This window comes from Carassius auratus, unplaced genomic scaffold (assembly GCF_003368295.1).
Source record: "Carassius auratus strain Wakin unplaced genomic scaffold, ASM336829v1 scaf_tig00000876, whole genome shotgun sequence".
Classification (NCBI taxonomy): domain Eukaryota; kingdom Metazoa; phylum Chordata; class Actinopteri; order Cypriniformes; family Cyprinidae; genus Carassius; species Carassius auratus.
This window is the reverse complement of record NW_020523328.1, coordinates 615288-631653: the sequence shown is the minus strand read 5'-3', so window position 1 is coordinate 631653 and position 16366 is coordinate 615288. Positions and strand designations below refer to the sequence as shown.

At 38.3% G+C, this 16366-nt stretch overlaps 1 protein-coding gene across 2 annotated transcripts in view; it reads left to right on the top strand.

Moving 5' to 3' along the window:
* Nucleotides 1–1341: 1341 nt before the first annotated feature.
* LOC113069135 (kelch domain-containing protein 8B-like) overlaps nt 1342–16366 on the top strand; it is a 100971-nt gene continuing 85946 nt past the window's right edge. Inside the window, exons 1-3 of one of the 2 annotated variants that reach the window (XM_026242129.1) lie at nt 1342–1597; nt 2011–2104; nt 15225–15898. The gene's annotated coding sequence lies outside the window, so the exon portion shown is untranslated. The remainder of the gene's footprint in view (nt 1598–2010; nt 2105–15224; nt 15899–16366) is intronic. The other variant, XM_026242130.1, reaches the window with a different exon arrangement.

Below are 16366 nucleotides of genomic sequence, written 5' to 3'. Positions count from 1 at the left end.
CACTGAATAGTCTGAGTGTGTGTTAGTGTGTGTGTGTGTGTGTGTGTGTGTGTGTGTGTGTGTGTGTGTGTGTGTTGATGTCTGTGAGTATGTTCATGTGGATCTCTGTCTTTGTTAGTGTGCAAGACCCAGCTGTTCTTCAGAGCGACTGAAGGTCTATTCACTGCATTCACTATATTGTAACAATAAGACCTGTCATTGCTTGTGTAAACAGTTAGCAGGGCAACAGAGACTATTCACTTTCTTCTCTTGAAATGTCTTTTACACAATGCTTATGAATTAGTTTATGAATTTACATGTGCAGTCCTTTTCTTAAAGGTGAATACTTTAGCTACCTGTTTATTTTTCTGTATATGCTGCTTTATCTGTTTCACAAATACACTTTCATTTGAACTCATTACCTCAATGTGTGTTTTACTTATTAATTGTCTTTGTGGTAGTCAAAGATTTCTCATTACAGGCTAAATGGGGTACTGTTGCATAATTAGTCCACATTTTAAGCGTAGTACAACTTGCTTTTAGGCCATAGCACAGCTAGGAGTATTGTGTTCTTGCCTAATGACTCGAAAATAATGTGAAGGTTTACATTATACTCCCATTTCCTAGGACACAGACCCATGACTGATTCATCTGCTTTGCTCTTAATTAAGTCACACTTCGCTTGTGGTTCCAAATACATGAATGATTATTTGTAAGAAATTTGTCTGCATACTGTAATGTACCCTCTACTAGGAAATTTACACAGAGAACACACACACAATTTCCAGTTGAGTGTGACACCATGAATTGCATCTTTCCCTTTTTTTTGTGGCTATGAACCTATCCTAAAATTACCCACTCGAGTAAAAGGTGTGACAATATTACTGAATACCAAAAGGGGGCAGTAGTGTTACAAAAACAGCTTGCACTGATGCACTTCGTTAGTGAGGCTGTCACTCACAGCACCCCCATAACCCCTGTCATTTGTTATAAAAGTCGGAGCATGCTAGGCACAGGAGGGTTCGAGGGAGGATCGCAACAGTATCACCAATTCTTCATTTCGAAATTCCACATCACGCATTCTAATGACAACACGTGTTTCTTTTCTGGTTATGCTTCACGAGCACAGAGAGATTGTAATGATGAGGGTAAAACAGAGCACAAAGACATTTAAAAGTGAATTTATTAAATAAGGTCAACTGTACCAACAAATCAGATATTAATGAAGATATTTTAGTAACAAGTTATTGCAGATAATAACATAAGATTATATAAAGTGTCTAATTTATTCTGCACAACCAATCTCGAAAAGACATTTAATTTCGCCTACATAAAAAGATGTAAAATAAATCTATACGTGTTTGTTGTTCACTTTGTCTGTCAAAGTAAGGAGGAGGTAGGGACTGGATCAGCGCTGCTGAGCGTTCAGGGGAGGGCGAAGTAAGTGATGCTGAGCCAATGGAGATATTCATGCGAGGAGCATCTGTCCTAAACCCCAACTAACCGCTGCAGAACACTTCTGTCTCCGCGTCGAGGTCACAATCTGACTCAAGTTTGAAGAGGCTCGCTCTTATTCACTCTCTTTGGGAGATTTGCTTGAGCAGGACAAAACAAGAAGGTAATAATACGCGCAGAGGGTCATTAGTGAAAGTTTGTCGTGTTATTTTCTCATATGCGCGAGACGCATGGTTATGTGTTTAGTTTGTGCATGTTTCTGAGATGACCTACCAATAGCTTAATAATCTGCATTTCGATGTTAAGCAAACACGTTTAAACGATATTGAAATAATTTATATTATAATTTATAGTAAACATCTTGCCGTCATATGAAAAGCGTAATGGAAACCTTACAGTCGTGGTTTAGGAAAGCTTGGCTATCTTGGATTCATTAAAATATTGGTTGAAACGGGTATATTGATTCAATCTTGATTTCAGGGTATATGTTTTGTGTGGTGTAGTATGTACAGTTTTTTATGTAAATGAATGTTTTTGAGTTCACGACTGGGTAAGGCGGTCTTCTGCTCCTTTCAGTGTGTTTTCGTCGGTTTTGGAGATGCTGTTCCGCAGTCGATCAGCACTGCACAACCCCCAGCTGTTATGATGCTGATGCTACATTCTCTCAAAGGTTTGTTAAGAAAATGGCCATTTCTATTATGGAGAATGGTAGTTTAGTGAGAGGCAGCTAACTTTATTATTCGCTTGATTAAACAAATCTAATAGCAAAAAGTGCTTTTATAGTCACAGTAAATCTTTAATCTCGCTTAATTTCATCACCTGTTGCATCATGGCTGTTTTCTTTTATCTCAGACTGCATTGTAATTTTGGGATTAATGTTTTAGCAAAACCATTTTACAAGCTCACAGCAATAAAGACTGTGGTTGTGCCCTTCATCTTTTATGTCCACAGTTTGTGTAACCTGTCTTCATATGTAATTTCCACTCCCTTCATCTGAAGTTCTTAAAGTTCGGATTAAATAGCTATTTGTCTATTAATTAATGCAAATCATGGCCAATGCTTTGATAAAAGGTAACATGAACAAAAATATATATAGTGTTCCGACCACTAAAAGTAAGAATTCGGAATGAAATAACCTAATAGTGATATGCTAATATGCTATGGTTATTTCAATATACTTGTGAATTCCTATGAAGTCCTAAATGTCAGACTTCTTAGTTTGACCACTAAGTTCTATTTGATTGTTAAGATGATGTTTTAAATGCATTGCTGTATCATACTAAACTCTTCTGCTTAATGTTTTTGTCTCGTGCTTATCCCCGAGGAGGTAATTACTGCCTTGCACGCGGACGTGATAACCTTCATCTGCTTGGCGATAATTTGCATAATCATTAGAAAAATTAACCTGCACTTTTTCCCCATTTACACCACAGGCTGATATGCAAGTGGCTGCTTTGTCATCTGGTAATTAATGAGCAGTGTAATGAGTTGTGTGTGCTCCCAATAAATGCTGCCTTTTGTGGCTGTCTGTAGTTTCTGGATTCAAGGGACTTGCCTCTTTGCCCCCATTCAATGCGACCTGACACCAATTCGGCTAAATAACACAAAGTCCCCAGAAACTGAGTACTGGAAAGCCCCTTTAACCCAGAAACCATGAACAGAGATGCTCAAGGGCTGATTCACAGAAAGTGGAAAGCCATATCTAGAAACTGCAGCCTGTATAACGATCGATTTAAGAACTGAATGAGGGATGACTGAATGTAAATTAGCAAAGCGGCGTCAATCCTCAAAGCACCATCAGTTCACAATTTCATTGTTACAAAGATGTCAATCCATGTCATAGTGCTGGGAAATTAAAGTTTAATAGTGCTGGGCAATTTAAAGTATTAATTATCGTTGAGGTTGGGTGAAGGGGGGCTTAGTCCTCCAGGGTCTCTGTTATTTCAGCCCCTCACTGTGCTGTCAAACATCTGAGGTGACACTCCAATCAGAGATATTATAAAGTTACATTAAGTCAAAAGCCCCTTGTTTGAACCAGAGTGACAATATTAAAAGATAAAATGATTGTGCATGGATTTCCAATTACACTCACCTTGATCTTTCCTTTTATTTACTTATGAAGGTTAGTCTCAAATCTTCTCATATACATAACCAGAAGGAACTGTAAAGATGGCTAATAATGGCCTGTAGTGATTCTCTTTTCAATTGACGTGTAAGAAAGGGCTGACTTCCTGTGAAGTGCTCTTTCACCACAGAGAAATGTTACGGTCACATGAGATGGATGGCCTCTCAGTACACTCACTAAAGCTAGCAGCCCGTGGGTCCCCACACCTTCACGGTCCCTACACCCTACTGAGTTTACAACATTAATTATAGACTTGTTAATAGCTATCCAGAGAACATGCTCACATTAATATGCTTTGAGTTTCACGCCACCCACTCGCACACCAACACACCTATGCATACACAGATTGTTTGGCGAAATGTTGGTTGTCTGGCAACTGTGACTTTCATATGCATGCAGAGCCACAGTACAGTATTGGCCAAAAGTTTTGGTAGTGATATAAATTTTGTGTTTTACAATTTGATGCTTTAGTATTTGTAGATTATTTTTCCACATGTTTTCTATGGTATACTCAAAAACAATGAGATGCATATCATATTTTTTTTAAAGGCTTTTATTTCGCAAAAAAATATATAACGAGTCAATATTTACAGTGTTAATATTTACAGTGTTGAACCTTGTTCTTCATAACCTCTAGTTCGCTCTGGCATGCTGGATATTAGCTTTTGGTCCAAATCTTGACGGATGGCGATCCATTCCGCTTTATTAGTTCTCAGAGTTGATAACAGTTTATGGACTTCTGCTTGTCCACTCGCCTTTTGAGCACTGTCTGCAGGTTCTCTGGGATTGAGGTCCGGGGAGTTGCCTGGACACAGATCCAAAATTTCAGTATAATGATCTTTGAGACACTTCTTTATCACTCTTGCTTTGTGACATGGTGCTCCATCATGCTGGAAGAAATCACTCTTGCAGGATGTTTTGATACCAATCTTTATTCATGGCAGTGTTTTTTGGGCAGAATTATGATTAATAATTTACTTGGTTAAAAAGTAACCCCACACATGGATGGTATCAGTATGCTTCACTGTTGGCACAACACAGAACTCATGGTAGTGTTCACCTTTTCTTCTCTGAACATTCAATTTTCCAGATGTCCCTAACAGTCAGAAAGGGAGTTTCATCAGAGAAAATAAATGTGCACCAGTCTTCTGCTGTCCAATCCTTGTACTTCCTGCAGAATTTCAGTCTGTCCTTTTTTTTTCTTGGAGAGAAGTGGCTTCAGGCTTGAGACCAAAAGTCCTGGCCTCACTGTGTGTGCAGATGCTCCCATTTACATTTAGCTGACGCTTTTATCCAAAGCGACTTACAATTGCCATGTATGTCAGAGGTCGCATTCCTCTGGAGCAACTAAGGGTTAAGTGTCTTGCTCAGGGACACATTGGTGTCTCACAGTGGATTCAAACCTGGGTCTCTCACACCAAAGGCATGTGTCTTATCCACTGCACCAACACCACCCAAATCAACCTGCTGCTGTTCCTGAGCAAGCTCTGCACTGCTGGAACTTTTGGCCATGACTGTATTCATATACTTAAAAATAGAATTCCTGTATTTTCTTGAAAAATATCAGTATATCATCTAAGAGTGTGTTTCAGGTCATCCAGACCAATATTTTCTACGTTAAATGACTTCTGTAAATAACATAATGACATGTATCATAGTAGCCTATGTACAGGTGCTGGTCATATAATTAGAATATCATCAAAAAGTTGATTAACTTCACTAATTCCATTTAAAAAGTGAAACTTGTATATTATATTCATTCATTACACACAGACTGATAGATTTCAAATGTTTATTTCTTTTAATTTTGATGTTTATAACTGACAACTAAACAAAATCTCAAATTCAGTATCTCAGAAAATTAGAATATTGTGAAAAGGTTCAATTTTTAAGACACCTGGTGCCACACTTTAATCAGCTAATTAAATCAAAACACCTGCAAAGCCTTTAAATGGTCTCTCTGTCTAGTTCTGTAGGCTACACCATCATGGGGAAGACTGCTGACTTGACAGTTGTCCAAAAGACGACCATTGACACCTTGCACAAGGAGGGCAAGACACAAAAGTTCATTGCAAAAGAGCTGGCTGTTCACAGAGCTCTGTGTCCAAGCATATTAATAGAGAGGCGAAGGGAAGGAAAAGATGTAGTAGAAAAAAGTGTACAAGCAATAGGGATAACTGCACTCTGGAGAGGATTGTGAAACAAAACCCATTCAAAAATGTGGGGGAGATTCACAAAGGGTGGACTGCAGCTGGAGTCAGTGCTTCAATAACCACTACGCACAGACGTATGCAAGACGTATGCAAGCCACTCTTGAACAACAGGCAGTGTCAGAAGCGTCTCACTTCAAAAAGGACTGGACTGCTGCTGAGTGGTCCACAGTTATGTTCTCTGATGAAAGAAACTTTTGCATTTCCTTTGGAAATCAGGGTCCCAGAGCCTGGAGGAAGAGAGGAGAGGCACACAATCCAGTTTAAAGTTTCCACAGTCAGTGATGGTTTTGGGTGCCATGTCATCTGCTGGTGTTGGTCAACTGTGTTTTCTGAGGTCCAAGGTCAATGCAGCCATATACCAGGACGTTTTAGAGCACTTCATGCTTCCTGCTGTTGACCAACTTTATGGAGATGCAGATTTCATTTTCCAACAGGACTTGGTACCTGCACACAGTGCCAAAGCTACCAGTACCTGGTTTAAGGACCATGGTATCCCTGTTCTTAATTGGCCAGCAAACTCGCCTCACCTTATAGTGAAGAGGAAGATGCGATATGCCAGACCCAACAATGCTGAAGAGCTGAAGGCCACTATCAGAGCAACCTGGGCTCTCATAACACCTGAGCAGTGCCACAGACTGATCGACTCCATGCCATGCTGCATTGCTAAGTATTGATGAGAGCTGTACATGCTCATACTTTTCATGTTCATACTTTTTAGTTGGCCAAGATTTCTAAAAATCCTTTCTTTGTATTGGTCTTAAGTTATATTCTAATTTTCTGAGATACTGAATTTGGGATTTTCCTTAGTTGTCAGTTATAATCGTCAAAATTAAAAGAAATAAACATTTGAAATATATCAGTCTGTGTGTAATGAATGAATATAATATACAAGTTTCACTTTTTTAATGATATTCTAATTATATGACCAGCACCTGTATTTATCAATAGATGTGTTCCTGCAGTTTTTAAGCAACTTATTTATCAACTTTAAAAAGAATTAAAATGTTTGAAAATATAATAATAAAAGTGTTTCTGCAATGTTTTACATCAACACACCCCGCATCACCCCGCATTGCAACTGCTGTATTTCCTGTGAACTAAATTGTGTGCTCAAGATTCTGTATTTCCGACTCCACTTAAAGGGTCTCTCTCTCTCTCTCTCTCTCTCTCTCTCTCTCTCTCTCTCTCTCTCATACACGCATACACACACACATACACACACAAACACAAAGTTTTAGCTAGCATGTCGTGTATCACCTACTTTCTGTCGATTGTTTCGAATCAGAACTCGTGAAGACCGTTTCGTGAATGAATCACTCTTTTGAGTTGGTTCATTCGAACGGCTCACTCTGTAGTGCAGGTAAAACATTTTCTGACTAAAATATTATCAAAGTACTGGCAGTAATAATGGTTAATACCATTTCAGAGTACAATGTTATATGTTTCTTTCCTCCACTGTATTCTAATACTGTCACATTCGCAGTCTTTGTATAAGTATAATAGAAAATCTTAATTTTTTCTTAGTGAATTTAGTATTACACCTAACTTTACTGATAACTAAGTATGGTATTTATCTTTATGGTTATGCCTCATGAATGAGTTTTTCCTATAAGCACAGAATCCATGCAACAGGTCTATCCTCATTCACAATGAAGATTGTGGAATGTGTGTGTGTGTGTGTGTGTGTGTGTGTGAGGAAGAAAATTCTCGAGTGGACTGAGGAGATAATATGAGAGCTGTTGTACAGGAAGCTGTCTTCGGGTCTATGTCTCAAGTGGTCCAGATTATTTCACTGGACTGCAGATTAGTACTATGATAATCCTTTTCTCCTTGCTTGCCCTTCTCATAAAAAAAGGTCTCTCGTAACTTTGGCAATTTTTAAGCGCTAAACTGCACACATTCCACTCTGGTTCTGTCTCTGGCTTTTTAAAGAGATCGTTCACTCAGACGCTGGCATTAGTTGAAGGAGCAAATAATCTAGTTTATACTACTTAAGATCTGGCATTCTGTACTGCAAACATTGTTGGCTCTCATGATAAATTGCTTTTGATGTTTCTCATTTATAAGTCTCTTTGCATAAAAGCATCTGCTAAATGGATAAATGTAAGTTGGAAATAAAGAAAATGATGTTAATTCAGTCAGGAGTCGGCTTTTACCATCTGTTTATGAAAGAAAAGTATAAGGCAGGTTTGCAGGTCCTATTAGGTGCCACAGGTAGTTCTGTTTGAGGGGCTGTGTTAGCATTTGCCAGGATTGGGCAAAATTGAGATTTAAAAGGTGCATTCAGCAGTTTGTTACTAATATAAACAGTTTTACACATGAAGAAATAATTAGTTTTTTTGTGAAGTGTCGTCTGATCTGAACCTCATGGGTCATGCTGATCCATGTCAAAACATAATGCAGTGTCTAATGCAGTTGCACCACTGTTGTGTTGATACTTACAGTACATGACAGCTACTTTATTGACCTTTAAAAATCAGCTCCCTCATAATTCATAGGGTGAATTGAAGTAGCCACTCCACCGGATGCTGAAATGGAATGACATAAAGACAATGCAACTAAATACACAAAGCAGATGACCTCATTATTTCAACAACAAGATCTTGGGCAACAACAGATAAATTCTTGTGTAACCATCTCAAATGTTCATCAACAATAGTCCATAAAGAAATAGAAGTAGGCCATGTGTTGTGTGAATTACTTAATGTTTACCCATAATTCCAAGAGGGTCTGGCTGCAGACTTGCACTTGCACTCTCAGACTTGGATTCTCAGACTTGCACTCTCAGACACTTGCACTTCCGCTAGTGACATCACTTGCAGTCTTTATTTTTTATTTTGTTGAATTTTTTTTTTAACTTTTTGTTTGAATTTCCCAACATTTTATAACATTAGCCAGGTGGTGCAGACAAGAAAAAAGAAACTAAATTACAATGTCACTTGCAATCGCTATTTGCACTCTACGCTACCTGTGACTTCACTTGCAATCAACACAAATCGTGCGTGTTGCCAATGGAGACAAGACGCTGTGGTGGTGATTAAACGATTAAAACTAATTTAGTACTATAAAGTACAGGGTTTTGCAAGAAAAAGACAAGACCGGCAAATCCGTGGCCAGAACACCAGAATATGAACGTTTGCATAAAGACTCTCGCTAAGCGTAGAAAAACATAAACACTTAAAATGGCTTAATGTATTAAGATGCTATTAAAATATCAAAATAAATATACAGTTCATTATTTTAATGAATATGTATATAGTATTTTCCTTACATACTGCAAAATGTGACATAATGGCCTAAGATGACAAAGGCCAAACTCAAAGGCCAAACGCAAAGTTAAGCATTTTTCCATATGGAATAAACTGTCTACAACTCGTTTATGTCACTGCCTACAGCTTCTTTTCGCTAACAAGATTATGTGTTTATTCAGAGGACCTGTGCAGGAAAAAGTGGAAAAGCCCCAAATGCTCGATCAACATCAGCCATCTTGCAAACAGACAACCGCCTAGCACTTGCCCCTCCCACAAGAAGCGAATTTGGCCTCGGACGTGAGTCAATTTCGCTTCAAACTCTTGCTTTCTATGCGCGTCTATTTCGCTCTAGATGTGCGAATGCATTCAACATGTTCAAGCGGCAAAATAGACGCGGTAGACGCGAATTTGACGATCTTTTCGCGTTTGTGTGAATGCAGTATTACGGGTTTGGAACGACATGACAGTGAGTCATAAATGACATAATTTAGATTTTTGGGTGAACTAACCCTTTAAAATGTTTCTGGAAACCGTGACATGATTCTTGATGAATAGAAAGTTCTAAAGAACAGCATTTGTTTGAAATAGAAATCTTTTGTAATATTATAAATGTCTTTATTATAAATATTGATCAATATAATGGTTGAATGAAAGTATAAAAGTAACTGAATAAAGTGTAAAGTAACTGAATGAAAGTAATAATCTCTTAAAAAAAAAAAAAAAAAATCAGAGTCCATACATTTGTACATGTATTTTATTTTGATTTTTTGTTTTTTAATTCGTTTCATTTCATTACAGGCCTGCATCTTGTTTGCTACCTCAATTCAAAGGCAAGACTTTTAAAGCCTTCTTCATTTCATTTCATTTCATTTCTGAATGACACACAACCCTGGTATAGATGGCGTTCATCTAAACCTGTGAAGGGTTTATTTTATGTGTTACAGACTCTGAGAGGGCATTTTAATTAAAGATACTCCAGCTCATTGTCCAGCTATAGCCACTCCAGAATATTTCAAAAGGGCAGTGTCTAAAAAGACGTGTCACCTTGAGCTCTCTGTGAAAAGCAGAGGAAATGAACGGCCATTTGCTTGCAATCCGATCCTGGACATTGACAGATTTTGGAAAGTGCTTTTCTGCAAGTTTCTAGAAATGGCTGCACAGACCTGTAACATTTTGTACTTATTCAGTCCTTCTGGGTGTGTGTGTGCATTTTAATATAGATTTCAAACCCTTAATATCTGCCTTACCTCGGATGCTGGTGAAGTGATGAGGTTGAAATATGTTATACAGCATACAGGGTCTGTCTTCCAGATGCAACCTGTGGGAACATGCTGTGCTCAGGGACACAGTGAAGGGATGTTCACACTGACAGCGATTTGCAGTGACAATGCAACCCTAAGTCATTCATTTTCAGTGAGAGTTGGAGATTTAAGTGACAAGAGTGACAGAGACCGCTGGCGATTTCGGAAAATTGGGCAGAGTTCAACATCTTAGAAATCTGCAGTGATGTGATGTAGCAACTGTTAGTGGTAGTTCAAATCGTGAACCTCATGATCCGCTGCCTGATTTGGCACAGATTATGTGGTTGTTTTTTTGGCAAATTTAATTTTAACTCATACTATTTAAAGGCAAATTCTGAAAACTCATCTGTCATCATTAATCACGTTGTTCCAAACTTTCCAAACAGAAGTTTATTTAAAAAATGTCTTGGTGTACTTTTTCAATATGTGATGAAAGTCAGTGATGTCTAATGCTGTTTTGCACCCCATTGGCATTCAATGTATGTCAAAACATTCTTCAAAATATCATCTTTAATAATGAAAGTCATACAGGTTTGGAACAGCATGGGGTGAGTAAATGATCACAGAATTTTCATTTTTGGATTAACTATACTTTCAAAACACCACACATAAAATACATTATCCAACCAAAGCATCTCAATAAAGTCTGCTTTCTCTTTCCTCTGACTGGCCTAGTTTCTCTTATCTCTTAAGAAATAGATTGTGAGGTCAGGGATCAGATAAAGTAGAAGAGATCTTTTTCTCTCTTTGTGGTGGGACAGTAAGATGAATGTGTGCAGGGCCCTCAGGGTAGGCATTAGAATAACCTCTTCGGTCTTGTGAGACAGTGTGTTCTTGTTGCATAAATTTCCTGTATAATCATCACTTACTATTGTAGTGATGTGCATAATGGAGTTAAGAGATAATGATTTTACAGGCTGTAAGGAGAAGTTGTCCTAGAATCTGTGCCCTTCGATGTGAGATTGTCACATTAGAAAACGTTTACTGTGCAACATTAGTCAGGTTTGGTTAAATGATGTCTTCAGTAATAAGGCGAAACAATGACCACACACTTTTTCAGAAGCATTTGCAGTTCCTCCCATTTCCATATGGATTTCATCTTCAGAAAGAACCATCAACCAAACCAGTTCTTATAGATGAATCACAATATTACAAATTTTATTAAATTTAATTTTAAATATTCAAAGATTTGTTAAAAAATGTGTGTTTGCTGAATGCTGATTGAAAAACTATTGCATTTTTCTTTCAGTTATTAGAGAAAACTGTTAAAACAATGATATTAAACTAATAGAGACGTGAAGCTCCAGTGTGTCTAAGCTCGCTCAGGTGTTGGTCTCCCTGTACTTTCAAAATTAAAGTGATTTACAACACTTATAAGCCAAAGAGAAAAAAATAAATAATAATCGGCTAGTGCTGATAATTCAAAATGACAAATTTTAACAACATATTGGCTGATACAATGGTCGATCACTAATGTTGGTTTTTAATTTTGGAAAATGGGGCCATCTTCATTCAGTATTAAATAATTATTTTATCCAGGTTTGTTTGGTGCAGTTTTATGATTGGCAACAGTTTCCCCTGAGAATTCATGGGTAGTGTCATTTTAACTGGAATTTCCACTGTAGTGATCGAAATGTGATTTTTCATAAATAAAGTTGAAATGATTTGATAAATAAATATCTCCTGAATAACCATGGTTACAGTTTTTACTGTAATTTTTATTTTACCACGAGGAACTCAATAGCATAATGACAGTATAAAAATGCAAAAAGATTTGTGTCTGTGTTAAGGTTATAGGGGACAGAAAATATCATTAACTATAAAAACAAGTCAGTCAAAAAAAAAATGGAAAAACAAGCGTGTATATACAGGATCTCGTCTCCTGCCTTTGGTGGTAGACTAGTAGAGACGTTGAGCAGTGATGCAGTAAATCGTTTGATTAGCTGATTCACCAAGGGAATCCCGGATCATATTTGCTGTGGTTAACACAGACAGACAGGGACTCTCCAAACTGTATTTTCTAGCGCCCTACACCAACCCTACACCTTAACCTGCAGAAAACTACTGCCAATTTTTGTATGTTTTGTAAGCCTTTTGTTTTACGGGAACAGAGGAATTGTCCCCATAAACCATGTTTACATTGTAGTAACCATGTCAAATTTGTGTCTTCATAAACCACATATACCAGTACACACTTACTCACTTACTCACTCACTCGCTCTCTGACAATGACTCTTTCTTTGTCTGCCTCCCCGGGCCATTATATCTACATTTTTGTTTATTTTATCTTATGCTCTGTTTACCTAGTACTCCCCTGCTGACTGCTTCTGTTTCCTTCTTTTTTGGTACTCTTTCACAACAACAAAAATTGAAATACTTGTACTATACCTATTGGATGGAAATAGTTTCAATGTTTTTGTATAATACTTGCCTTAACCATGAGTATACTTGCATCAAACATGTCTTAGATTGACATGCTGCCTTTGCACCTGACATTAAAGAAGAAATTAAAGGGATAGTTCACCCAAAAATGTAAATTCTGTCATTAATTACTCACCCTCATGTGGTTCCAAACCTGTAAGACCTTTGTTCACCTTCGGACAACAAATTAAGACATTTTTACTGAAATCTGATAGCTTTCTGACCCTGCATTGAAAGTGATGTAACTGATATGTTTCCAGACCCAGAAACATATAAAAGTTCTGAACGAATGTCATTTGGGTTTAAAACGACATGAGGGTTAGTAAATCATGAGAGAGTTTTAATTTTTGGGTCAAATGTCCCCTAAATGCAGTCAATATGTGTAATGCCTTTGAGCATGTATCTCAGTGTCTTGTGTTACTTTGCTGTTTTGAACGCATCCTGCGTACTGCATGTTCTCCAGTGCCCAACCGACTCCCTGGGAAACTCTCATGCAGAAGTAATCATGCTTTTGTGCCGAAGGCTAAACGCCTGAGAAATGCGGGGGCTCCTGTGATCGACGACTGTCAGTGGGAGCGTGAAGGGAGAGAATGACGTGAGACAGGAGAGGATGGTGGAGAATGGAATCAAAGGACCAGTATTGCATGTACGTGTGGTTTGAACGTAAGCGATAACAGGCATAAAAAATTCAGACTGTGAAGGGATGATGGGAACAGATAAAGAAAATGCACTCTTTGAGCCTGGATCAATCGTGAAGTTGTGGGATTAAGACTGATCTGCCTTCTAAATGTTATCTGGAGCTCACGCACGGACTTGAACCTGTCTTTAAGAGAGAATAATGCCTCTGTGTCTCTTCTGAGTGAAGGTAGAGCCAGAAGTCTTACCAAGCAGACATGGGGGCTCTGCTGAAACCAGGAACTGTTTGTACAGAATACTTGATTCATCCCACTGTATGTTTCTGGAAAACTGTCGGCTGAGCCCAAGGCCAGTCCATATTTTTCATTCAGTACTGTGTTGATAAGGGATCTGAATGCTCTTATCTTACAGTTTGACTCCTTTCCTGCTTAGCAATTGTAATTCGTTCTATTAATTAAGCATCATAATGAATTAAAACATTTCCATTTGATTCCCTACAGGTCGTGTTTTCCAACACATAATAGCACTGCCATCTGTCCATCTATCTATCTATTTGTCTGTCTCTCTGTATGTCTGTCATGACTGCTCTTGGCCTTCAGAGCTCACAGGTTTAATAAGGGAAAGAATCTTTTTGTTTGTTTATTTTTGCCTACAGTTCACACACAAGTGCTCAGCAAGGACACAAACCTTATCCTTGCAGTGTAAAGGAGGCATATGGGGATATGAAACAAAAGACATGAGCACTGTGCTGTTTTTGTCCTTGTTGACGTTCATCCACAAGACTGCCTTTTTTCAAATAAATGCACATAGTGCTTTTACAAACATCTGTATTTAATTAGTAATTTTGTCTTGTTTTATAATAACAGTGTGTAAACCTATTTACAGAAACCACAGTTTGCAAATGATATTAAGACTTGATATATCAATATTGAATTAAGTGTATTCTTAACTCCTTTGATAAATTATGTTTCAAGGATGTTTAGATATTTTTAATGGGAAAACAGAATGTAAATACCCATTAAGGAAATTATTTTTTGCTGTGTAATTGTGCATCTCTGTTTTTGATTTTCTCTTTGTTTCATTAAATGTGTGTGTGTGTGTGTGTGTGTGTTTTAAATGTTTTTTTTATTTTATAAACCCTTAAAAATTGTCTGTGCATGTGGTCTTGCTGTGTGTTCTGAGGATTCAAGGGTCTCTAACTGTCTGAAATTGAGAAATGTGCCAAAATGAAGACTGCAGCTGTCTCGGGGTCTCTTATGGTTGCTACCTGATGGAAAAAATAAGTAGAAAACAGCTTTTCCTGCTTCGGTAGAACACAGCACCCTTAAAAAAACACACGTTTCTGTCAAACCGTGCCTTTTTAGGGCTCTGGGTCTAAATACAGCTCACCTTAAGTTAGTGTGGAGAAGGGAGAAGTGGAGAAATTTCTCCCTGTGAGCACATACTTCATAGAAAAATCAATTTCATAGGTTAGGACACCATTACTGTCAGGTCCAAAAAGGTTTTTTTTAAACATAATAGCACAAGTGAATACACTCGCTGGGGAAGAAAAAGATGCTTAGACGCACCATCTTTGTTTTTATTATGAATTTTTTTTTGTGGTGCTAACTATAAACACCGACTTATATGCTTCTAGTTTGGTTGCCAACTACATTTTTACTCTTAATATGACTCTTTATGCAATGATGTCTCTGCCTAGTTATAGATAGTAGTCTTTCCAAAACACAACATAAACATCTGTTTCTCTTATTGGCTCTCTGCCCCGCTCTCCCTCTTTTTTTCTCCTTCCATTATTCTCACAGTATTTAGTTTTGTTTATTGTAACTTCCTCTGTGTTTTCTAGGCTATGCAGACAGGAGCTGGTGTTTATCCCATGGATCTACTGGACAGCACATACCCGTGACGACATCGTCTCCCACAAATCCCGGGAGTTTCTTCTTTCTATGTGGATTAAGGTCTACAGCAAAGGAAACTAGAGCTTAAACAGCTGGGATTTTCCCCATGTTCCTGACATCATCTGTAGGAAATGAGCCCTGGGCGTCTGTCTTTTCTCTCTACATGGACGAAGAGCCAAGGAAAGTGTTCTAAAAGCTGACCGTCAGGATTAATTTTACTTACAAAACTGCCCCTTTATCTTTAAACCCAAAGAAGACCCTGATGGTGTCATATGATATGGACTAATTGTACTCAGTAAGAGCGCCCAGCGGCAGCACCTTGGCTCCAGATGAAACTGATGTTTTTCTGCATAATATTTAGTGAGTCTGGAGCTGTTAGCCCTCCCGCACTGTGTGTCGTAGCATGTGGCTTGGGCTCAACTTCCACAGCATCTTAATTACACAGCCGAACCGATTTAGACCACGGAGGAAGCATCTCTACATCTGGAGATACGCTGGCATTTTTTAGAGGGATGCACAGAGACGTCTGATCTGCTTCCCTCACGTTTTTTGTTCTCTTTACCTATGTGATTTCCTAAAGAAGAAGCCCAAGAGATCCAGCTCTCTTTCACATGTGCACCTAGTAAGTTTTTGAGTGTATCGTCTATAACCTTTCTAGTGCTTCTCTCTCTCTCCTCTAGTGACGTCCCATTCACACATCCCACCATAATGAAGCATTTAATTAATGATGCACAGGTTCAAATTAGCCTGGTTCAGTGACTATCCAGGGCCACTGGTCCCTGCAGACGCAGTGACCTTTGGAGAGGGCCAGACTGCTGCTTTGTGGCCAAACACCTTCACACACACACACACACACACACACGCACGTCTACCCTTGAGCCCCTGGCAGTAAATAGTGAATGGTAAATGTCAGCGCTCTAGCCATTGAATCATACGGTTTATTTGAATAAGTGTAAGAGCAGATCAGATGAGCACCACAAGCTCCACCAACAGCTTGACTCCGTCCACACATCAGCCTTCGGCAAGCTGGGAATTTTCTCTTTGATTAGGCTGATTATATTGTCTTTTATCTTGTGCTTGCTCTGTTACC